At 39.6% G+C, this 25954-nt stretch overlaps 1 protein-coding gene across 1 annotated transcript in view; it reads right to left on the reverse strand.

The window, feature by feature from the left end:
* BACH1 (BTB domain and CNC homolog 1) overlaps positions 1-20256 on the reverse strand; it is a 70241-nt gene extending 49985 nt beyond the window's left edge. Inside the window, exon 1 of the mRNA XM_053565084.1 lies at positions 20196-20256. The gene's annotated coding sequence lies outside the window, so the exon portion shown is untranslated. The remainder of the gene's footprint in view (positions 1-20195) is intronic.
* Between the last annotated feature and the right edge of the window lie 5698 nt (positions 20257-25954).

Below are 25954 nucleotides of genomic sequence, written 5' to 3' on the forward strand. Positions count from 1 at the left end.
ATAGATTTTTTTTTTAGAGAGAAAGATAATTCACTCTTCTACAGGGTTAGTAATTAGTTTATTGTGGCCGTAGGCGGTATAAAAGCTGCCCGTCACAGCCTCCTTGGCTATTGGAGGAATGTATAAAGTGTTATTGCGTGAGTAATATAGAAAAAAAAACACAGTTGTCCTTGAGCAGAGATCATATTTAAGAGAGGCGAAAGCAGAAGCATTGCTTCCACCCTGGCAAAATGGCTATGTGGATCTCCGAACTGCCCCTTGGGAGAGGTTGCAGATTTTGCAGTACCACATAATGCTGTGTGCATCACTGGGTGACAAGACACATGTTAAGTTTTGTGGCCTTCTAGCACTTAGTATTTTCAGCTTTTATTAATAAAAGATGTATAGGGTGGGGCCTTGGTGTGTGTCACACTTTCTGGGGGCAAGACATGATTGCAAGAGGGACTTTACCCAACAATTGCAATCAGTGTAACCTGGCTTATTGTACCCTCAATGAATCCCCAACAATAAAAAAAAAAAAAAGAAAACAAAAAAAAAATAATAAAAAAATAAAAGATGTATAGAAATAAAAGCTTACCAAAAATATATTTTTGCTTTTGGTTTTTCCAAGAACTATAACCTTGCCCATAGCATTTACCTCATTTTTATGTCTGTTTTGCTGTGGGTAAGCTATCCGATAAATAATGTCTATACATGTTTCAACTGTTCAATGAGTAGTCAACAAAATCTGCCAGAAAGTCCCTCTAGAACCGTGTAAGATTCTGGCTCTGAATGATCCAGAAGTGTTTGCCCTCGTGGCAAACGATCCATGTTAAATGTAAACCCTTTTTAGTGTTAATGTCTGATCTGACAAGCAGGTATGTTATGATGAAGCGTGTACCAAGTCTGTAATCACTGTGATCCTTTAAAATCTGCATTTAATAATCTAATTGAAGAACTAAGTTGATTTTTTATTTGCTATAAACCAAGCAAGAAGTAAATGCAATAATTTCAGGAGATTTATGGTAAATGAATTTGAGGTATGGATAAATCTTTCACATATTATTTATTGCTCTTTAGTAAAGAAAGGCACAAGAAAGAAAACATCCAACTCTCTTGTGTTATCTCAGTGTTGCAACTGCAGAAAACTGACAATGCCTGCCTGTGTAAGTTCATGGCTTACTATCAAAGCTTCATTCTTGGCCGTGTTTTGAAAATGTGATTGAAGTTAATAGAGGAGATGAGAAAAAAAAAAAAAAAAAAGAATGCCAGTTGTAATCCACTTAATTTCAAGACCCACTAATGGCCCATCACTTCAGACACTGAAAACGATAGATAGGAACCGGAGGCTAAGAGCTCAGGATTTATAATCTGATACCTCTGGGTTCCAGTCTCAGCTCTGCCACTTCCTAGCTGTATGACCTTGGCCAAGTTGCTTAACCTTGCTGCATCCAGTTCCCTCACCTATAAAACATAGATAACAGCATCACACTGGGACGTTGTGGGGTTTATATGAGATGATCAGAGGGAAGGGGGTAGCACAGTATACAGCCTACAGCAAGCAAATAATGAACACTAACTATTAATGACGATAATAATACTGACAAAATCCTCATACCCCTCAAGCCCCTCTTGATTCCTTCTAATTTATTCTCTCATATCAAAGTGATCCTTCTCTTGCTGAAAACCTGTGATGTCTTCCAAATTACTTATGATCACTTCAAAGTCTTTAACATGTCCTCAAGACCTGTGAGATCAGGTTCTGTATCTACTACTCTAGGCTGACCTCCAGCCACTCTCTCCCTCTCTCACCATTCTTCAGCCTCCTCATCCCTCCTTTCCTGCTCATGAGGCCCCAAGCTCCTACCTCAGGGCCCCTGTGTACACTGTGCCCACTACGTGGACTTCCACTTTTCAGCTGGCTGACACTTCGTTCTTGGCTTACGTGTCACAACCTTACCTCTGCCACAGGCCAAGCATATAATAAAGTCCAACAGAAGTACTTGCTGCTGAATGAACTTGGCATTTTTAACACAAACCCAAACCCAGATCGAGACCTTCTTCCGTAACAGCCCACTGAGCTGCCCCAATATATAGGAAACGCCACTGAGACAGTGTTCAGAGGAAAGTTCTTGAATGGCTTTTCCAGAGCTAAGAGGGGCAGAAGGGAGCCCCAACTCATCACTCTGGGCTCTAGAAGAACACCTGCAGGACAGCTGCCCAAAGAAAAGTTACAGTTAGCAGCTGAAATGCAAGCAATACAATGAACTGTGGGAAGGAAGGCACTTGATTCTGGCTCTCATTAGCAGGCGGCTGTAGATCTCTATTCTGAAAACAAGTTTCCTAATTCTGAAAACAGTGTAAGTGGTCAGAATCCATTTTTACCCAGTAAATTGACTATGTAAGAACAATACCAGGTAAGAATGGCACATACTCTTCTGACATCCACCAGGCATCTTCTAACATTTCTCAAACCAAAAGAGTAAAATATAACACTCCAGCCTTCCAGATCTAAAATTTGATTAATTTATTAACACCAAATTTAAATTTCTATGTTATACCTGAACTTTTCCATATTCTTCAAAATACACAGAATATACTAATGTTATAATTCAAAATAAAGGTTTGCTGACCTTAGCAAATTGCCTATTCATTCACTAATGCTGATAAAGGATGAACAGGCATTTTAAAGTTTCCTGTACCTCAATTTGGAAATAGCTTCTGCTCTCTGCTCAATGCACACAATTTAAGTTTTAATACAGTTACCACTTTTTTTTTTTTGCCTTCAAAATGATACAGAAATAAGATGCTATGCTTTTGTCACATTTTAATAACTTTAAAGATAGCTTACTTTTAAAAAAAATTAAAAACCTAAGGTGAACATCTGATCATAAAGGCAGGTGTATGATAGTTCATACACACGTAACAGAAATTCATAAGAACTCTGTATGAGGATAAAGTTCCATGTGTTCAAAAGAACTGAAATTTTACTTACCTCAAGTCTCAAAGCACTATGTTGTTTTCAGTTCTTGAAGTAGAAGGGCACATATAATAAATAATCTAATACATGTGATTCACTTAACTGAAGTTTTTATTTCACTGAACAATGACAATGGTTCTTCCCACCAGGGTTTACCTGTGCCACAAGATGCACAGGTACCATGAAAATACAAATAAAAGACTATCCCAACATTCAAGAAGAACATAACTTAGATATGTTCAAATGAAAATGATGCCTCAGGGCAGGTCATTATAATCAATTTACACAGAAATGTGGACATTCCCAAATGGTAAGTCTGCAAACAAAAACTACTTTTGGCCACTTTTCACTTAACCGTAACATTCAATTAATGAGAACAGCTACTTCCACAATTGTTCTGTTAGTCCAGGGTTTGTGTACGTGGCTGGCTGCACGTAGTGACCTGCAGACCATCAGAAATAGACCAACATGGCCAACTGTCACGGCCTTTAAGTAAAAGCTGTGACCTGGATCTGCAGCCTGGTCTACTCCCAGAGCCACCTTGCCCTTCTTTCTAGTGGCCAGCGAGGATTGCCACCTTGTCCTTCTTACTGTTTCTGTCTGCCACCTACCACACTGCCAATTACTTCTGCCTCACTCAATTCCACAGCAGAGTCTTTAATGGCTTCAAAGACAGACAGGTAAATTCCTCTTACCATGACATCTTTCTTAGCTCCAGCCCAAGCTTGCAAATCCCCTAAAACAGTTCCTGTTAGAACACACCCAAGACATCCAGTGTTTGAATGTTCTTCTGAAATCAGGTGAACATTGTCTTTAGTTTTTCAAGTGGATGGCAAAGACCCAACAGTATCATGGTTGTACACCTTTCGGTTTCCTTTAAGAGCCTTATTTTAAAAATTGTTTACAATTTAAGGTGCCAATGCCCATAAGAAAGAATCTTTTTTAAGCCCCAGCTTTTCTTTTTATCACTCTCAATTTTGAAAGAAATTCAACATCAAAAAGTCTGTGGGAGTTTAAATCAGGACAGTAATTTAACAGCATTCTTCCTAAGGTCCTAAGACTTGAACCTAGAAAGTCAGAAAGAATAGCTCGGTGACCAAGATTTGCTATTTTCTTTAACCTTTTGCAGGTTTAAATATCACAACTGTTTAAATATCTGTGCCTGACAATCACATTTTCTAAAGTCATTTCTCTCAGTCTTATTAAAAACTGTAAGTATGATGGATAAGGCATACAAATATATTTTTAAAAGGCTGAATGAGAATAAAAAACAAAAAGTTTGAAATAAGATAAACAGCAGAGGTGTTTACAGTAACACTAAAAATGGCGACCACCAAATACCCTGATAATTTATTTAAAATTATATATAACGAAAGACACCATACCTTTTTTAAAATAGAAAAAAAAAGAATCCCTCCAATTTTTGTCACTCATGATTATTTCACTATTTGAGGTCCCATACAGGCAAACTAGGTGTTTTTTTTTTTCTTTTTTGTGTGGTTTTTGGCCGGGGCTGGGTTTGAACCTGCCACCTCCAGCATATGGGGCCGGCGCCCTACCCCTTTGAGCCACAGGCGCTGCCCCGTGGTTTTTTTTTTTTTTTTAATTTACTTTTGTTATCATTAAATATTATATATTAAGTCATGGACTTTTGTTATTTCTACTAGATCTAAAACCATATTCTAAATTATGAAACTGAGGTTGAGCATAGAGGAGTCTGAACCGTTACAGAAGTTTAAAGAAGTTGTTTACAGACTCACCTGCTCAGAGTCAGAAACAAAGGTTTTTTTACATTCCAAATCAACAAATCTGACTTCAATAATTCTGGGTCAGAAGTTTAGAATAGCTTAAAAGAGAATAAAGGAACAAAGACAAGAAGGAACATGGGAAATCTAACTCCAGAAAAAAAAAAACAAGACAAATGGATTCCACTGTCATACCTCCTCACTACAAAGAACTTAATAGACAATGAAGTCTTTATTGCTTAATATATTTGGCAGTTACTAGATTTTTAATAGGATCTTTAAATCTTTATGTTACAAAAATGGAAGCTAGCAACTATGGCTGGTGCAAACTAAGCTTATTTAATTTTCTATCTAGCCTTTGTCACTTTTAATCAACTTTGAGTTGTGATTTATATAGAAGGACCTTCATCTACTTAAAAGCACACAATTTTATATGTACATAAAACCACCACCACCACCACGAATCAAGATACAGAAATTTCTATCACTCCTCAAAATCCCACATGTCCCTTCACAGTCCCTCTTCTCCTGGTACTCCGGCTCCAGGTAACCAGCGATCTGCTTTACATCACCATAGATTACTGTGCATCTTCCTTTTATGTACGGAATCAAACATCATGTACTCATTTCAGGTTTCTTTCAACCAACTTAATGATCTTGAGATTCACTCCAGTCATTGTGTATATGATATGTTTGTTCCTTTTTATTACTAGGTAATATTCCATTGTATGGACATGCTACGCTTTGTTTATCCATTTGACTATAATGGAGTAGTGACATAAAGACTGCATTGTTCTCAGTTTGAAATTATGATAAAGTTTCAATAAACATTTGCACAGACATATTTCCATACCTTACTGTTTTAATTTGCGTTTCCTAGTAAGTAATGATGTTGAACATATTCGTATGTGCTTTAGAAGCCATTTATATATGTTCTTTTGTGAAATGTCTGTTTAATTCATCTGGGCTTTATTCCTATTATTGAATTACAAGAGATAACAGAATTTTAGTTAAGATGGCAATGAAACTATGTATCAATTTGGGGAGAACCAACATCTAAAAAACTGAGTCCTCCAGTACATGAACAAGCATCTCTTCCATTTACTAGAGTCGTCTTTAATTTCTCTCAGGATCATTATGATCTTTTTAGTAAAGAGGGCTTGCACAATTTTTGCATATTTATTTCTTAGTATTTTGTGAGGTTTTTTTATTTTCTAGTAACTAGAGTTGGTTCTTAAAAGTCATTCTGGTTTTTTGCTTCTATTATGTAAACACAAATTTCTTTTTAAACATTAACCATGAATTCTGCAGCCTTACTTGATTTGCTTACGAGTTCTGACATCTGCTTTGTAGATTCCTTAGGATTTTCTATGTACACAATCATGTGGTCTGCATAGAGACACTTTTACTTCTTTCCCATCTTTATGCTTCCTAGTTCTTTTCCTTCCCTTACTGCAAATGAGAGAGGTGACACTGGCTGTCCTCATCTTATTCTCTCACAAGTCAAGTGTTCAGTATTCCACCATTAAAGATGAGGTCAACTGTAGGTTTTCTGAGATGAGCAACTAATGGACAGAGAGGGAGGTGCAACAGTGACTTTCTCAGTTAACTTAAGTCTCCTGTAAGAAACTCAAATGGGAAGAAAAAAAGCAAAAAACGAAAATTCTCAAAAATTCCCTAGAAGAACAAAACTGCCCAACTCACTCAGCCTCCTCCAAGGTATGGCTACACCTTTTTCTAAAAGTTTACACCTCAGGTATCCTCATAATATCTCATAGTCAGGGTCTAGAGATGACAAAGACTGGGGGCTGCTATCAGAGAGCACACAAAACAACGTGAAGACTCCATCAGAGCCTCACTAATATAACAGCCAGCTGCTCTATGAGCAACTAAAAATGGACAATACAAAATAGCAGTTTACAACTTGGTAACTCCCCTGCCAGTGGAGAAAGTCTGTTACATGTCTGTGACAATTTTTTTTTTCCTGGCAAACTAGGAACAAGAATAGTATTTTTTATTGTAAAGTTCAAATGAAATAATATATATAATCTTCTTAGGGCAATGTCTGGCACACGATGATGCTCAATAGTCATTACCTAATATTTGAATTTGATGCCAGAAATGTTTTCTGAGTAGCAAAGGATGATACTAAAACTGTAAGCAAAGAAGTGAGCACATGTTACTTAGCACAGAGATGACAATAACCACTGCTAACTGATTTTCAACTTTCAGAATAGACAAATGACAGAAGACTTAATTATGGTTACAGAACAGAATTTAAATATTAACTCTGACAAAATAAAAGTGACAGACTGGGAGATGAAATCAGAAAATGGAAGTTTTATTTTTGTACAAGGTATAATGTACAGACTCAAAAGATAACCACATCAGATTAATGAGACTAAGAAAAAAAAAAAAAACATAAAAACACGTTAGAAGTTTCAAGTGACCAAGAGCAGAAGTGGAATAATATACCTGGGGGGGATGGTGGAAGTAAACAAAATCATCATCCAGGGTAACAGGAAATCTACAGATAATGCCTCAGGCTGATAAGCTGAAATATAAACATCTTAGACAGAAGTGGCCACCAAAAAAATTAAACAGCAGAAACAAGAAAGATCATACACATCCATGAATGTGTATTCCTCATGAACCAGAATGTGTATTCCTCATGAACCAGAATGAGGAATAAGGTGAGGTACAACAGATAAGCGTCTCTGCATGTTTTTTAAAAGCCAAGAACATGTATTACTTTGATCAAAAGCACAAACTTAAAATATGTTTATCTAGATAGTAAAAAAAAGTAACGAAATTTAATTAAATCTAAATTGTTAACTTGGATTTGAGTCCTAATGCAACTTTTTAAGGATTCTTCAAATAAAAAGGCAAAAATCAATTCTGAGTTAAAATGTTAGATTTTGATAAAACAGAGAGAGACGGTCGATATACAGTAGAATATCTTGTTTGGAAACAGTGTGATGCGCATTATTTTATATTTGATATTGACAGATGCCAATTTAAGCAGGTTCTTCAAACCTCTAAGGGTATCCTCTAGAGCAATGTTTTTCACTGCACACTTGAACCTATAGTTAAACTGTTATGGCACACTTAAATTACGCTGATCAAAAAAAAAGAGAATAAAAACAAAAAAGAATATACTTTACTGTACTTTGAACTTCTTTCAAAATAATTTAATTAATGATCTTTAAAAATTTTCAAGACACACCTAAGATCCTCTCCTACCAGCTGAAAATCACTGTTGTAGAAAAATGGGCTTTCAAACTGCCAAATCACTACAGCATTGATTCTGTCTTACAGAATCTGACAAAATCTATGAAATTTCTATGAAGAAAATCATTCACAATAAAATTTTGTGTAGAACTGATGAATAAAAGAGCTGATTTTTTTTTTTTTTTGTAGAGACAGAGTCTCACTGTACCGCCCTCGGGTAGAGTGCCGTGGCGTCACACGGCTCACAGCAACCTCTTAACTCTTGGGCTTACGCGATTCTCTTGCCTCAGCCTCCCGAGTAGCTGGGACTACAGGCGCCCGCCACAACGCCCGGCTATTTTTTGGTTGCAGTTTGGCCGGGGCTGGGTTTGAACCCGCCACCCTCGGCATATGGGACTGGCACCCTACTCACTGAGCCACAGGTGCCGCCCAAAAGAGCTGATTTTTAAAAAAAGAAAACAAAAACATTGACATTCTACAAAGTCTCACCAAGAAAAAAATGAATACACAAGAGTCCTAAAATACAAAACATACCATAATGAATCGTCTCTTAAAATAAAATGTCTGGACTCTCCCTATACCCCTCTATCTATACATAATTCTCTGCTTTTCTTCAGAGCAGAACTCCCAAAAGAACCATTTATACTCACACTGTCACCACTTCCCTTTACTCCCAATTTCATTTGAGCCCACTGAAATTGGGCCTTTCCCCCTCTATTCCATGGAAACCATTTCATGAAGCCCAGTGTCCTCCAATCTGCCAAACAGCAAATTTCCAGTCTTCTTAAACACGGCATCTCAGCAACGTTCAGCAGGTTGCTCATTCCCTCCCTAAACTTTGTCTTCACTTGGCTTCCAGGATGTCACAATCCTCTGCTTTCCCACCTACCTCCCTGGAAGCCACTTACTAATTTTCTTTGATAAACCCTCCTCCAAACCTCTAAATCCTGGAGCGCGGGGCTGAGTCCTCAGACTGTTGCACACACCCCTTGAGCCCACAGCTGGGACACAATCACAAGGACTTGCTGGATGCTCTCACGTTTGTATTTCACCTAATCTCCACTTGTCTCTCGAAGTTCCTACTCATGTATCCAACTGCATATTCAAATCACTGCCTGACAGGCAGCTTATATTTGAAATGACCAGAAAGCTTGGTGGCCACCACAGCTTGTTAGGATGAATATCAATGCTGAGATCTAGGTAATTTTTTATTTTGTTGTTGTTGTTTCTGCATTCTAATTCTTTTTTTTTTTTTTTTTTTTTTATTGTTGGGGATTCATTGAGGGTACAATAAACCAGGTTACACTGATTGCAATTGTTAGCTAAAGTCCCTCTTGCAATCATGTCTTGCCCCCATAAAGTGTGACACACACCAAGGCCCCACCCCCCTCCCTCCGTCCCTCGTTCTGCTTAACCATGAATACATATTACTTTATAATCATAAAACTATTAGAATAAATAACTATGACCAAAAAAAAGTGTCCCACTTAAAAAAGTAGCTCACATTTATTTCTATTGTCTTGAGGCCTCCCACAGAATGCCAATTATTCTTCCCCTTTTATAATAGATAGTATTTCCCCCAGTCATCGGCAGATACTGATTTGTTATTATATGGTAAATTCATGGGAAATTCTAAAACCCAACCGTCTCTTCACAGTAATTACTAAAGAATAAATTAAATCTTATAGAAACTCAAAAATATGATGATGTTAGAAAAAAGAATCCTACTATCAGGTAAAGAAGGGGAAAAGATCCATCGAGTTAGGCTTAGCCATGTCAATAAAGATGAATGCACCTCTATGAGACTGGAGTTCAAAGCTTAACCAGGCTCCCGCCCTACTTGTCTCAAAGCCCTTTGAAAAGTATAAATTGCTAAAGAAACACATTATGAAAGACAAAAGGAAATCAAGTTTTAATTTAGGTTACTGTAATAGTACCAGCAGCACTGGAATATAATTAAGACTCTGACACCATCATCTATGTGATCTTCTAAGTTACCTGACTGAACACTGCCTGTAACAATAAAATTCAATAAGCTTAATAAGGATTTTAACAAGGTAAAAAGAAAATATTAAAACTGCACAAGTTTAGGCAGGGTGCAGTGGCTCATGCCTGTAATCCTAGCACTGTAGGAGACTGAGGCAGGTGGACTGCTTGAGCTCAGGAGTTCAAGACCAGCCTAAGCAAAGCAAGACCCATCTCTACTAAAAAATAGAAAAACTAGCTGGGTATTGTGGCAGGTGCCTGCAGGCCCAGCTATGGGGAGGCTTAGAGAAGAGGATCTCTTGAGCCCAAGAGACTGAGGTTGCTGTGGGCTATGATGCCATGGCACTGTACCCTAGGGTGACAGAGACTGTCTCAAAATAAAATAATAACAATAATAAAATAAAACTGCACAAGTTTGCCCAAGATAACTGCTAATTTCACAGAGCTAAGAATTTCTAATTAAAAGAGCACATTAATTTAGGATGACCCACTTCTGTTACAGATAGGGGAACTGAAGCTCTGAGAGGGCCCGTAACAAAGATTAGAAAGGTCTCTGCTTCCAGGTCCAGATACTGTATTTCAATGCATGTTACATGACCTACGTCATGCGTGGGAGAGGGTTGGGTACAAGTGACAAAGGGTGGGAGAGCAAGAACAGGGAAAGGCCTCAAGTATCCGTGTGTCATGAGAATGAACACTTCAGACAGACTAAGCGGGCATTTAGGAACAGCAAAATTACCCTTCATTTTTCTACATTTGGTAAATTAATGTCTAATTAACACTTTTTGGATTGCATAACCAATCTCAAATATTTAAAAGGAACCTGACAATAAACTACATGGAAAGGTCAATGAAAGTTGCTTAAACACAGAGTATTAAGTGTCCATGTCCCAGGTCTCTAATAAAACATTAAAGATCCCTCATGTGCCAATTTGTTTTCAAATTGTAAAAATTATTTCCAGCTGCCTAGAGGAGATGAAAGCCCTAAAACTCATTGAAGGTCAAAAACTGTCTGTAGGTTTAAGAGTTGACACATAGTATGCAAAGAAACTGAAAAAACAATTAAAAAAAATAAGTACCCTTCAAATTCCCAACCATACACCAACTCATAATAAACTTGTGTCAAAAAGAGACAGGAAGAGTGAAAAGAATGTTAAGTAACAATTTTAATTAAACAAAGCAGAAGTTATAGTACAGCAATTAGTATATCCCACAAATTACAGACTTGACACTCTTTAATTCAAGCAGAGGTACCAAATTAAAATGCTTTATTTAAGAATAACCCAGTCCACTAAGCCCGACAGCCAACATAAAATACAGTATCTCAATGTATGTGGCTGCAACTAAAAATTAAGACCATTTTTTAGTATTTATCTTGAGAGTCAAAATAATCATTTCTAAAATGGAGATTTCCAAGCTACAGCTACATTCCGAAGTTATCAATAATAATTTTTATTATGTAACAATCATAAGATTCACTTAAATAATAATTTGGGGCTCAAAATAATCATTCCTAAAATGGAGATTTCCAAGCTACAGCTACATTCCAAAGTTATCAATAATAATTTTTATTATGTAACAATCATAAGATTCACTTAAATAATAATTTGGGGCTCATAAATAAATCTAAAACTCTGTTCAAATCGTATTTGAGAAGGTAAATACTACTGCATTTTATCAAAAACAAAAGTTATTTTGGCAGTATTACAAGTCTTTGCAAATACCATCCAAAAAACTATACCATTTCAGAAGCCTACACTGGCCATTTAGCATAGTCTATTAGTTACTCTCAAATGAAACAACGGTTAGGAATTCTATCTTGTAATACTCTAGTGTTTTTGTATTTCATTATTTGTTTGCCTTTCATATAAGAAACTGAACACAAACACCTGGGATTGAGAAGGATAAAGAATGAAACATAAAAGCTCCTTGCCCAGTGGCCAAAGTTAATAATGTATACGGTAGCCACACTTATCCCTGGGGATACATTCCAAAACCCCCGATGGATTCCTCAAAGTGCAGATTGTAATGAACTCTACGTATACTGTATTTTCCTCTACATACATACCTATGATAAAGCTTAATTTATAAATTAGGCACAGTAAGAGAGTAATAATAATTAACAATAAAATAGAACAATTATAACAATGTACTGGAATTAAAGTAATGTGAATGCTCAAAATATCCAGTATATATAATATTTTCAGACTCTGAACATAGATAGGTAACTGAAACTGCAGAAAGTGAAACCGTGGGTAAAAGAATGGCTACTGTATTTCACAATTGCTAAGAGAGTACATTTAAAGGTTCTCACCACAAAAAAAAAAAAAAAAAACATAAATAAGTGAGGTGACAGATATGTTCATTGGCTTGGTTTAATCGTTCTATAATGTATACATACAACAAAACATCACACTGTATCCCATAAATATATACAATTATTATTTGTCAACTAAATAAATAAAATTTTAAATGCTTTGAAAGGTTCAGAAGTGCTACAAGAATACTTCATAAATTTAAGGTGGCATTATTCTTGAATTCGTAAAAGAACAGCAAATAAGGTAATCCCAATACAGCTATCCCTTCTAGAAGGAGAATGAATTTGTAGAGAGAGAGAGGAATATTCCAGTTTGTGTCCTGATTCAAGAATTCGAGTCCTGGGCCATCTAGCCACTGAGCCTACCATTCTACTGGAGCCAGGCCAGCATCATCACTCAGCGTGAGCCACAGGCATGACAGATGGGGGGTGTGCCCTGCAGAGTGAGAGAGAGAACAGACATCTATGTACAAATAGAAACTACAAGACATAATTATATCTTCTCCTCTCCCTGAAAGCATTTAAAAGAATGACAAAGAACTTTTGAAATGTTTAGAGTACTAAATATACTCCTTGTCTATATAAAATTTTTGGCATTAATATGTAATTTCAATTTTTAACTAAAGCATTTATTTGATCTGATTGTAAACGTACTACTTGGTCATAATAGAAATGATAATGACAAAGTAGAAGGAAAAAAAATTCACCTAAAATTCCAAATCCATTTTCCAAATTCTAAGCATGTTTTCTTTTTCTCCTCAGAAGTATGGGCCGGTGTGTATGGGCAGGAAGGAGTACTTGACCCCCCAGCACCATTCACCCCGCACTGCCTAGCCAAACCCTGACTGTGTTCACATATCCACTCTGCACCTGAGGCCGTGAATTTCTGGTGAAGCAAACCCCAGTCCCAACCCAAGATGAATCACGATCCATTTTGGTCAATCACAGTGGTGCCACTTCCCTTGACATTAACTGATTTAGGCATAAGTTTGTCAGCAATGTTGACCCACAAACAGAGAAGAAAGGGATAGGGTAGCATCTACTGTGAGGCTTCTGGGAAAAGCTTTTCTGATAGAGACATCCCAGAAAATTAAAAAAAAAAAAAAAAAAAAAGTATCTCTTCTTCCAGGAAACTTAGTCATATTTTCTTATGACATTTGCACTTGTAGCAGCCACCTTGCAACCATAAGAGGAACCAGCCAAGGACAAAACAAGGATGTTGCTTGCATTCATCAACCTTTTCCCACTAACCAAAGTTTTAAATACACACACACACAACCTTCCTGACTCAACGTTCCCCTACTGAAATCTATTTCTCTCTACTTAGTCTTCTGCACAGCTAAGCTTCTCAAAACTGAGTTCTCAGTACAAGGTGTTTCCTCCACTAAATTATGTATTCATTAACATTCCTAAGCCTTTCTGAATTTCCCAAAACTTAGGCTCCTAATAGTCGATGGCTTTTACATGTTGCTACTACAACGATTAACACACGCTACGGTAATAGTTTAGTAGACTATAAACTTCTGTACTGTCAGTACCTAGAAAAGTTCTAGCATATAAAGGCATAAACATTGGTTCATGAGTTAATTGTAAACCCAACACCTACCAGATAGGAATCCCACAAACACTGAAAAGAATTTAGCTGAACTACTATCTATACACACCAGTTCAGTATTTGTGTGTGAGTTTGCATTGAAAGATAAGAGAACAAAGTGTCTTGAAACTAAAAAACACAGTTATTCCTTACTCTTCAGAGATTAGAGAGCTGTTCCAAGTTATCTCGCCAAAAGAAAGTAGGGTGTTTCCCCACTGGCATCTGAGAAGAAACGGCAAGACAGACACTGGGACCTAAACTCTTCTGCTGTTGGTGACCACGCTGACAACCTGGTTTGCAGAAGAAAGGGTAACCTGGCTCTCCTGGGATCTGGAACACAAGAACTGGGCTAATGACTAAAGTCAAGCCCTCAGAAGCAAAACATACCTTTCAAAAACCCAAAGAAACATACCTTGAGCTTGAACAGCACTTGTGACAGTCCTTTACAACAAAGAGACAATTAAACAGGTGAGGTTAGCAGCAGCTACAGACTCATCCCCAGCTAACATTTCCTTCAATTTCTCTGTGGCAGGTTAAACTGAAGGCACATCAGCAAAGAGCCCTCAGCAGGCAGAGCGCTTTTCTACTTTGAAAGTCTTTTGCTAATGTGAAAAAAATAAATAAAAGCTAGTAACTTTTTTCTTATTTCTTTTAAACAACAAATCCTACCTTGGGGAGAATTCTGAGCCATTCTGGTAACACTCCTCAGAAAAAGAGTAGACACACATCAGGATACTTAGGAAACTGAAGAGCTGTGAGCCATGATCTTATAAGCACCACACTTTTTAAAAAATAACATTTAAATATAAAATAAAATATACGTTAATGAAATTATTAACCTTACCAAAAACCACTACAAAATTATGACGTAATTATAGCCTCATAATTTTTTAAAATATTAAATCTTTTATAGCTGCACACTTCTGATGGATGTGTAACTGCACTGACTTCGAGGCCTGATGCTGGCATGCTTTAGAGAAGGGATAAGGCATTAAGTAGTTGGGTGAGCAGGTCTCTCCATTTTTTCAACAGAACCCTCCTTAGGCCAAAAACATCACCCCTGGCCAGAATGCCAATAAAAAGAAGAGATTGATAGGGGGGGAAGATGTGTAAGAGGAGAGAGGGATATTTCCCTTACTAGGTTATAACCTTGGAGGTGAGCTGTTATTAATGTCCAGGTTACAAAGGAACTGAAAATAGTTCTCAGTATTAATTCCTGTTTAATGAGGGATGAGGAAGTGGTATCTAACTGTCCATTATGATTGTGATCCAATTTGAAACCTGACAAATACTTTTAAAAAGTGAAAATAACATTACCAGATAAAACTGGGAATAATTATTTTAATACAATATATTCCTTTGAACAATGAGCATCCTGCACCATTAAGAAAAGAATTTAAATTTTAAAAGAGCATGATTTGCAGTTTCAGCTACATTAAGGTAACATTTTCTAAATTATGCCAGTACCAAGAAAGGAAAGCAGCCAGCCAACTTCAACTTCACTGCATGTTCATTGTGCTGAGACAACAGTTATTAACAAGCAAGATTCTGGTAACCACTATTCTTATTCTTTATGTTTGCTTTGAGGAAATTTACCATCCTGTTAATATTTTTTAAACTGTCCCTGATCCTAAATGAAAGAAAGGTTCCGTTCTTAAGGAGTAATGATATTGTAAGTATTAGATGTATAAGATGACCCAAACTATGCTTTGCTCTATTCAAATCTAAGCTAACTATGGGTAAAAATAAGTTACAAGTTTCCTATCTTAGGCGATGAACCAGAAGAATGATTTAATTCCAGCTGCTTCCTCAAAATCACCCACTGATGAAAACAGAAAGTAGAAATCTAAATAATCAAGACTTTCAACTCAGTATACACTTAAAGAGGTGCAACACATGATATTCTCTCCTTCAATCTGTTAAAAATTCTCATGTTTCAAAACCATAGACATAGAATGAACTCATATTATACCACCCAGTGTAGCAACCAAGAGTTTACTGAACAAGGACAAGGCACACTCAGTGTGCCAAAGGAAATTAAACAGAAAGACAGACTTTCACCACCTGGAAACTCAATGCTCTCATTGAAAGGATGGTCAAAATGTTTAACAGAACCTTTCTGAATTACTAACAGATACAAGAAGCTGTATGATAAGCATGTCCACTGTATTCATATGCATTTCATGGGTAATTTTTCTATATTAGTATAGACATGTCATAAACAAAACACAATACTTAGAAGAAACAATCGCAGGTAAGTTTACATTCCAAATGTTTCCAACAAACTGAATGGCACCCAGGAGAGAAACGAGCTCTGCCCTGGTGTTAACAAGCAGGGAGTGGACAGGACACTAAACCTGCTGGGCCACAATGTCCTCAACTAAAATGTGAACACACTAGACCAGGAATGGCAAGTGTATTTTCTTTCTCCGAAATCCAATTTCAATTTACTGGTAGTAACTGCCTCTAGAGCGTTCTGCTGAAACTTTAGTCTTTTAAATAAAAAGCTGTGTCCTGTGCTCCAACCCGCAGAAGCTGGGTGTTTGAAAAGGACCTACTGATTCATCATCACAGTGTTCACAGGAAAAGTATTTCTCCAGTCCCAGTGACCTGCTACATTCCTCAGTCTCGCTTATGATCAATGACTACAATTCAACTCTTAGAAGCTACAAAATGTGGCTGTGTAACTAAGTACATCCTGATTCTGAACAACAGATAGTAACACCTAACATTTACTGATATTTAAAATTGAGCTGGCAATGTTCTAACCACTAAACCTGTGTCAATGCATTCAATCCTCACAACCATCTCATGATACAGATTCTATTATCAGTCTTACAGAGGAGACCATGAGGCATGAAGTAGAATAGCTGGCTCAAGGCTTTAGAGGGGGTGACACAGCCAGAACTTGATTCCAGTCTCACTCCAGACCACCTACTTTTAACCATTTGCTTACCACTTCTCTGTCAATTATACAGAGACAGTTAAGGCTATGCACTGAGAAAGCCAGCTGCCCAGACTTCGTGCTGATACAAGTCAGTGTATCTGTAGTGCTGAAATGTTTATTCTCTCCAAGAGGCCTGCATTCTGGCCAACAGCACTAAAGTTACCCATACCTGACAGATTACCTTGCTTGGTACATTTTTTAATCAAAATAATCTCATAAATTATTCGTATTTTCACATAAAATAAACTCTCCATCTAGGAGACTCCTCAGGAAATAAGGATTTTAGAGTTAAAGCAATTCTCCCATGAGCAGAACATTAGAAAACTAGGAGAGAAGAGGTGATGCCTAAACATAACATCCTGGAGACAACAGCACAGTGGAGAGAATCTGACAACTGGGGGTTTACAGGGCTTTGCAATTGTTAGTATAGGCATCATAGGGGTGTAGAAGGCATGAGAGTTACCTACATGAAAAATATCAGTCACACCCAGCACTCATAAGAGGTTGATTTTCTGAATAAATCCCACTTTCCAAGAGATTTGCTAAATAAGGGTTTTTGGGGGGTTTTTTTGCAGATTTTGGCTGGGGCTGGATTTGAACCCACCACCTCTGGTATATGGAGCTGGTGCCCTACTCCTTTGAGCCACAGGTGCCGCCCAAGGGGTCTTATTAATCCTCATTGAGGGCTGTTAAATTTGGTTTAAAAAAAAGGCAGACTTCAAACACTATATACACATTACACTCCATATTACACTTACAGATTTATCCTGATGCGCTCCCATTACACCTTTTTAACACATTATTACACTTCAGATCACATACATTAAACAACCCAATTGCTGGGCTTCTCTCCAAATTCAAAATAGTGTATTTTCAAATGTAACTCTGCATTTTTTTGTATTTCCATCTTCAACATCAACAATGTAATAAGCAATTTACACTCAAGCTTCTAATCTTTAAAGTACAATATAAAAAGAACTGCATATAAAAACTAAATAGAATATTAACATTTGGAGAGAACTAGAGCTCTTAAGAAGAAATCATAAGTTTTTTTAAAACGATTCTATTATTGAAATGTTATTGTCACCTAACACTCTTCATGTTTCCCAACAGAAAAGGAGATAGGGGCAGGCACCCAAATCTATAATATGTGAGCTCTACTTTTAGTCTGTATCATTAAGCTTAAGGTATTTTTTTTACACAAAAGTATATTTTTAAAAGCCAGGTTTTAAAATTTTCTTCCCAAATAAATCCTTTTGCACCTTATCTTAGATGCCCTAATAACTAAAAAGTTCATGATTTCTAACCTCTAGCCCCAAAGCAACAAAATTAATCATTTTCCCTAACTCAAACAGTTTTAAATGATCTACCATTAATAAAAATTAATCATTCTTTTGACCCTAGGTTAGGGCCAAAACCTCCCTCCACATTTCCCGCTCCTGAACTCTGTAATGAAGACTCATATGCTTGGGCTGTGTCCTCATTTCTTAAGCAAGAAGCAACGACACAAACTGTAAAGACAGGAGCACCATCCAGCAAGAGGATGAGACAGAAACATAATGGTTTGCCTTTCATTAAACAGCTCTTTCTAGAACCACTGAAACCTGTTAATTCCACTCCTATTCTCTTTGGCCTCCTCGTTGACACCAAAAACTACTTGCGTATGCATGAAAAGCCAAGGTCCATGCCAAACAGAACAAGACCCTTTCTGCGTTTTCACAAAGAAATTTTTATGAAGAATTAAGTTCACTTTTTGAAATTTGGAGACCATATAACAAAACCACAAAAAAGGCAACAAAAAGCTACGTGCAGAAAGAGTAGTAAATATTTTTATTACAATACTGCTTATTGGGTTACTCCTAGCTGCAAATTTCTTCCCCAGTTTTAGGTCTCTCTGGCACAAATTTATTCTCAGGCCGTAGGTTACTGGACTGTTCTGTGTTTAAACACCACCTCAGTGCTACTTAGCCACTAACAGTGCTATTGCACTTCACCCACTGATTACCTGTTTCAAAACAGACAGCCCCAGCTGGGTCTCCTTCAGCCTCATGAAGCAACCCCTTTAGAGTGCTCCTCAGCCTTTTATAGTGGAGGCATGTGATGAGTGTACCAGCTGTTCCTAAGTACCTCTCAGGCTGGGGTGAATGACTCAGCAACCCAACTTTTTTAGAGTCACCCTACCTTGCTACCCAACAAACACGTTGAAGAATGGTAAACCACTTGACAGAACCATGGGTTAAACAAGTAGTACCCTATGCGATCACTACATCAAGGCCATGTTACTCCGACTCACCAGAAGCCTTTTTACCCTAAGCTTATTTAAAAGGTCCAAAGGCAGAAGTGTCAAGTGCCTTCAAGAAGCCCAGCCCAGCCTAGCCCTTGCACCACTATCCCCAAGACCGGGAATAAACAAGCTGACCTCTGCCACTAACAGGTCTGGGATTTCCACCCTTTATCTAACTGCCTTCAACGCAAACCCTCTGGGATGCAAAGGACTGTTCAGACATATGAACAAAGACCTAGTGGTGGCAGCTACTGCAGGGAACAGTCCTAACACTCAAATAATTCTCCAAAAAGATTAGCATCCTACAAAACAATCTTCGTTCCTCCAAGCACGACGCTGTAGCTTGTATTCTCCAGGCTTGTTCGTTCACAATTACTACCGCACTTTACCTTGACTCAGCCCAAGTTTAACGCAGAAGGATTCCTGCATAAAAGCATTCCGCACAATTCTACTCAATGACATGAAACTGCAGTGGAAGAATGAAAAAGCAATGGCACTCGTGTTACAATGCAGGAGCACAAAGCTGGCGTGTCTATCATCAACACCCACTCTCACCATAATGTGAGAGTCTTTAACTACAACGCGTGGGCAAAACTCCAACAAAGGGAGCCCTGGGATCCCCAGTTCCCCGAACCAAATCTTGGCGCATTCCAGCTCAGCAAGGTGGGATTGTCGCTGCAGCCACAAACTCGGCCTTTCTTACGCGATTACACGCGCGACACACACCCAGGCCGGGAAGCCGGGAGGCTCCAGCTCTCCGGCCCGCGGAGGGTGGCGGCAGGAGCCGGAGGGCGGTGCTGATGTGTCACAGCCCGGCTGGCGCGAGTGGGGGCCCGGGACCCCGGACCCGCCACGCCCCCGGCCCCCGCCCGGGTGCAGCGCGGCGCGGCGGGTAAACAACAGCCCCGGCCGCGCAAGGGGCACAGCTCGCCCTTCCGGCGGACGCCGCCACTTCCAGGAACAGGGGCCGCGCACGCCCCCGTAGGCCCAGCCGCGCGCCCCCAGCCCCGAAGGCGGCCGCCTATCCCGGACCTGCCCGTGGGCGGCCCCTCCGGCCGACGCCCGCGACCCCGCGCACCGCCGCGCGGACCCTCTCGGGGAAGGGCGGCAGGACGGTCGAGGAGTCACTCACCAGAGCCGAGGCGCGGCGCGGCCCGACTGACGGCAGCGAGCGAGCCCGCGGGCGGCGGGCAGCGGTCAGGTGACTCACTCTCTCCGCGCGGCCGGCCGCCCCCGACCCTCCCCCCGCCCTCCCCGGGCTCGGCCCCGCCTCTCGGCGCTGAAACCCCGCCCCCTGCCCGAAGACCCGCCCCCTCCGCCCGGGAGGCCCGAGTCGCCAGAGTGCGCGGGCAGGGGTCGCGGCGGCCGGAAGCCGCGCGGGCCGGCGGGTGCGGAGGCGGCGCCGGAGGGCCGTTCTTCCGCCTGGAGTCCGTGTGTACCCACCCAGCCCTCCTCCTGAACGTGCAGGACACCGAGGACCACCGCCCCCTCTGCCCGCTGAGGGCGGGAAGCGCAGGCCTCCTCGCCCCGGGGTCCTGAGAGGCCCTCACCGAGCCGCCGCGTGCCCAGGGTCCCCGCGGACAGCAGAAGGGAGAACAGGCGCGGGCCCCTGGCTCTTCTCCAGAGCCCCGCAGGGTTCGCTCCCAGCCCCCTCGGCTGAGTTCCTCGTCTGCCAATCCTGGGGGTGGACCGGCACCCGAGTTGGCAAGGCATTTGAGCTTGCGGATAGGGACGAGCAAGTGCATCGGGTTTTGTGGACAGCATCTGGGCGCACTGCTGGTGTCTGACGGCGCAACAAGGGCGCCGGTAACAGGTGTTCCTTAACACGGTAGCTGCCGGGAACTTCCAGCCAGGTTCAGCGCACGGCAGTGTCAGCCGGCTAATCTTCAGCCCTGGTTGCGCTTTCGTCCTCTGGTGTTTCTCGAATTTTCACTTTTAAAATTATGTCCCCAAGCCGTTTAGCGCCTACTGGAGTTTAAAGTACCGTCTCTCTGTGGAGAGAGATGGACACGTGACCCTGTCGGAGCTCCAGAGCAGGTAGCACCGACTCTGAAGCCTGTGGCCTTCTAATGATCTGTGCGAAAGGATTTTACTGTTGGCTTTGGAGTTCAAGTGAAGAGAGAGAGAGAAAGAAAATTTGGTGGCTGACCAGCAGCAGCCCCGGGGAGTATGGACTCGTTCTTCAACAAAAGAAGATAGCCCTAGAGCTCCCGGAACAAAAAAAAAAAAAGCGACCAAGATAATAACTTTGGGTATTATCACTAACATGGCTGCATGGACTCAGGGACATTGGAATTGCACCCAAAATACATGAGAAAACGACAGAAGTGAAATTACATGAGAGGGCAAGATGTTACACTATGACCTAGAGTCAGAGGTTTCCTGGAGGAGATAACGTTTTGTATTGAGTCTTAGTAGTGAAGAATGGGGCCCAGCAGTCCAGGGAGGGTCCGGAGGTGAGAGAGAGATGGCATCATGGGCTGCCTGAGTTCACAGTGGGAGTACAGATGTTTAATGAAAAAAGAGGGAAGGACACTGGGAATAGACCATGAAAGAAGGATTGGGGTTCTTATAGAACTCTGAGAGTCTGCGGGGCTTCACTCTTCTTCAACCCTGAGCCCTGCAAATTATATTCTTTTTCTCGACGCCTGTGCAATTTCTTCTGGAGGAGAACAGACATCCCCTTCTTTGAGAGGAACTCCTACTTCGTTATTCTAGATAATGCTGATGACATTTTCTAACCTGAAAATTATGGCATATACCCTGACTTAATTACTTAAGAAGTTCTTACAAAGATTTATTGAGACTATCAAGGTAATTAGGAATGACTCTCAAACTTCAGTGTGGGAATATCTGGGGGGGTGCTCTTTAAAATGCAGGTTCTTGGGCCCTGCCCTATAGACTGTGATATTGTAAATTGAGTGGAACCTAAAGATTTCCATTTTTGATACTGATGAAGATGGTTTTTAGCTCACACTTGAAAGGTACTGAGTTAGAGCTTATGGTGTGTAGTATGAATAGGATGGAAATGAAATTAGACAATGAAATAGAACCAAATCAGAACAGGCAGGACCACATGTACTCTGCCTAGAGCTTGGACTTTATCCCAAAGCCTGAAGGGAGTAAGTAGAGGTCTTCAAGTCCTGTGATTGTTTTCAAAAACTAATTCTGGTATGAAGAAGGAACTGGGGGGTGAGGGGAAACATTTCAGGTTGAATTAATGAGTGAATTAATGATAACATAGTAAAATATTCAGTAAATGATGTGGTACTTTTTGTTTTCAGTATTCTCTTGCTTTGAACAAAACCCATTTAGAATATCATTCTGTTAAAGCCTGAATAGCAGTGTAAATATTCACAAGTAACTTTATGTTCTAACCTATGCCTTCTGAACTTCCAGAGTTGTTATTAACATTATTGGTCACCAGTGCCAGGCCAACAAAACCTTGAGTAACCCTGCTATACACAGAATCGAGAAAAGAGTCTACTTTTAAGAATATCAGCCTCAAGATATTTAACTCACACATTTATTGAAAGACCTTAATAAAACATATTTTTTAAATTATCTTGTTATAATGATAGCTAGTGCCTCTGTAAATTCCTACTGAGAAAAAGTAACTTTAAGATTCTAGGAGAAGGGCAGCGCCTGTGGCTCAAGGAATTGGGCACCGGTCCCATATGCCGGAGGTGGAGGGTTCAAAACCCAGCTCCGGCCAAAAAAAAACAACAAAAAAAAAGATTCTAGGAGAAAAAATTATGATTGCTTTCAGTTGGTGTTGGTAATAGTTTGAATTTGGAAAATAAGCCTAATGGTGCAACATGAAGATTCTGTGCTACTATTTCATAGTGCCTTGCATTAGTGCTTCTTTGTCCTGTGGTTTGATTTTTGGTGCATTATATTTAGGAGGATTTATCCGTAAAGTGTGGACATCACAGCTTATTGATATGTCCTTGAGTTACACTTCTCTTTGACATGGGAGTAATGACAAATTTGTCAGCTGGGAGCAGTGTTTTCAGTATGCTATGCTGTTCCCAAGATGTTACATATGTACATTGTCACATTTCTTTCAAAAGTGATATTCCCTTTTCAAAATTTTTCCAAACATATTCTTCCTAGCCATTATACTGATTGTATCTCCAAAATAAAGTCTTGGAAAATTAACTCTGAAAACAATTTAATTCCAGGTCACACGTCAGGGAATGATTTTTCATAAAAGCTAGAAATATGCATAATCATTTTCTTCTCCAGCAACAATCAGGTTGCTTTGCCTGGCTCTCAAAATCAAGAGAGCTGAGTTATATAGGTAGATGACATGGCTATAAGGAACAATATGGCATAACATTTGGGCAATAAGATGTAATACATACCCTGGGAAAACCTTGATGTGTAGTCACCGTAAACCTTAGCCCTTCACTATTCCCTTTCCTAACCTGAGGAAAGATCACACATTCAAATTTATTCCCTACACACTCTTAGTTTTGTATCCTCCTTCCCATAGAAGCAACATGGCTTTGATAACTCATCTTTATACCTCTGGACTGCAGCCCACTTGAACCTATAGTTAAATTTCCTCCGTACATGTGAATTATGTTGATCAAAAAAAGAGTTAAAAAAAAAAAAGAATATACTTACTGAGCTTTGAACTTCTTTTGAAAATAATATTTACAAATTTTTGTGGCACACAGGTTGAAAATCATTGCTCTAGAGCCTCCACAGAACTTCAGTCACACCATCTCCATCACTGTATTTCCTTTTGTCTTTAAATATTCAGTCACTAATTCAATCAACAAAATTGGGGTGGGGTTCAGCAAAAACTGTGGGGAAATTAGCAAAATAAAATAAGCATACACGTTCCCAACTTGAAAAACTATCATTTGACACCTCTTCCCTCAAAATGATTATGGAGCGAAGTTAGGTTGGAATGACTTTGTGGAAAATGAACATGCCTGTATTTTATTAGAAAAGAATGAGGATTTCCTGGACAGGAGGTGTTTACCTATAACTGATAACTGAAACAAAAGATAAGGTGAAGGCAATTTGGCCTCTGGTTGGAAATGTCGCAAAGTCTAAGATCAAGGTAAAAGGCAGGGGGTAAAAAGAAAATAGATAATGTTGGAACAGAAGAACACAGTGGGATGGGCCGAATCAGTGAAAGAAGTATTCCTCAAATGTCATATTTAATGACACCGAAAGTGGCCATAAATTTTTTTTGTCATTATTCTTGTCAAGAATGGGAATTTGTTTTCCATCATCTTTAATCTGGCCTTATGACTGCATAGCCAAGCAAACACTCAAGAAATAATGCTATGCCAGTTCTGGAGCTCATCTTTTGGAAGACTGGTAACTTTCACTTCCTTGATTCCTCCCAGAATCAAGCCACCAGACCCAGAATGAGACGTGTATACTCATGGCCTTTCCACTCAGGAGCTCCCACAGTGCAAGAAACCCATAGTTAGCATCAAATGCCAGTCACGTGAGTGAGTTATCTTGGATGTTACCTGGTCTAGTCTACACAAAGAACCTACACAAAAGAACCTTCCAGCAGAGCCCAACCAACTTATGGAATTAGGAAATAATAAAATAGTTAATGCTTTAAACCAATGTTTGGGGGAATCTTTTAACAACCACTGTAGAGGTTAAAGAAAATAATGATGAAATGGAGTACGAAAATAGAATTAAATTTAAAAAATAACCATGACCTCAATGATCAAGACTTAAAGGAAAGCTCAGGTAATTACAACAGAAAATCCGTGGAAAAGACTGTTCCCAAGTCAAGCTTCTAGACCTGAAATGACACTTGACATTTTCTTCAATTACAAATTCATTGTGCTCCAGATTTTCTCTCTCTCTGTTGCATTTATTTATATGATGGAGTAGAAAAATTGCACTATGGATAAGCCAATTCTGCAAATCATTGGAAATTTGATTTCTATATATAACAATTATATAGCCGGGCGTTGTGGCGGGCGCCTGTAGTCCCAGCTGCTCGGGAAGCTGAGGCAAGAGAATCGCGTAAGCCCAAGAGTTAAGAGGTTGCTGTGAGCCGTGTGACGCCACGGCACTCTACCCGAGGGCGGTACAGTGAGACTCTGTCTCTACAAAAAAAAAAAACAATTATATATATGCATCTATATATGTGTGTGTGTGCACGCACGCACACTCTTGTGGGTAGAAAATGAGACCCTTGGGATCTTGCCTGACTGCTCTGTACCCACTTGGGGTGGTGAAAGAGAAGAAGATGGTAAGGTTTGAGCCAGAAAGGGGAGAGAAGACTGCACGAAACTTAATATAACCAATCCCTCAAGCCTGCAGAGAAGTTACTGAATGTTGGTGCCAGTCCCTGTGGAGCCAGTGGTGTTTGTGCTTGGTACTAAGTCAGAGACAGCACATAACGAGCCTTTAGCCATAGACACACATTTGCAAAGGACAGAAAAATCTAACCTGATGGCCTTGTTACTTGTATTTCTTGATGGTACACCCACAATTGAATCCTGCACCTCTTGCTCTTTCATTTTTAAAATTCATCCAAGTATCAATGTCTACTCTATATCTGTTTTTATAAAAGTGTTCTAGAATAATTTTTTTTTTTAAATATGCACAACCAATAGAGGCACCATATTTTAACTCACATTTTCCCTAACCCCTGGCATATATCACTTTAGTCATCTAGACTATAGAGCAGTGGGTCTCAACCTTCCTAATGCTGTGACCCTTTAATACAGTTCCTCATGTTGTGGTGACCCCCCCAACCATAAAATTATTTTCGTTGCTACTTCATTACTGTAATTTTGCTACTGTTATGAATCAAAATGTAAATATCTGGTATACAGGATGTATTTTCATTGTTACAAAGGGGTCAAGACCCACAGGTTGAGAACTGCTGCTCTAGAG

The sequence above is a fragment of the Nycticebus coucang genome, chromosome 16 (genome assembly GCF_027406575.1).
Source record: "Nycticebus coucang isolate mNycCou1 chromosome 16, mNycCou1.pri, whole genome shotgun sequence".
NCBI classification, from domain to species: Eukaryota; Metazoa; Chordata; class Mammalia; order Primates; family Lorisidae; genus Nycticebus; species Nycticebus coucang.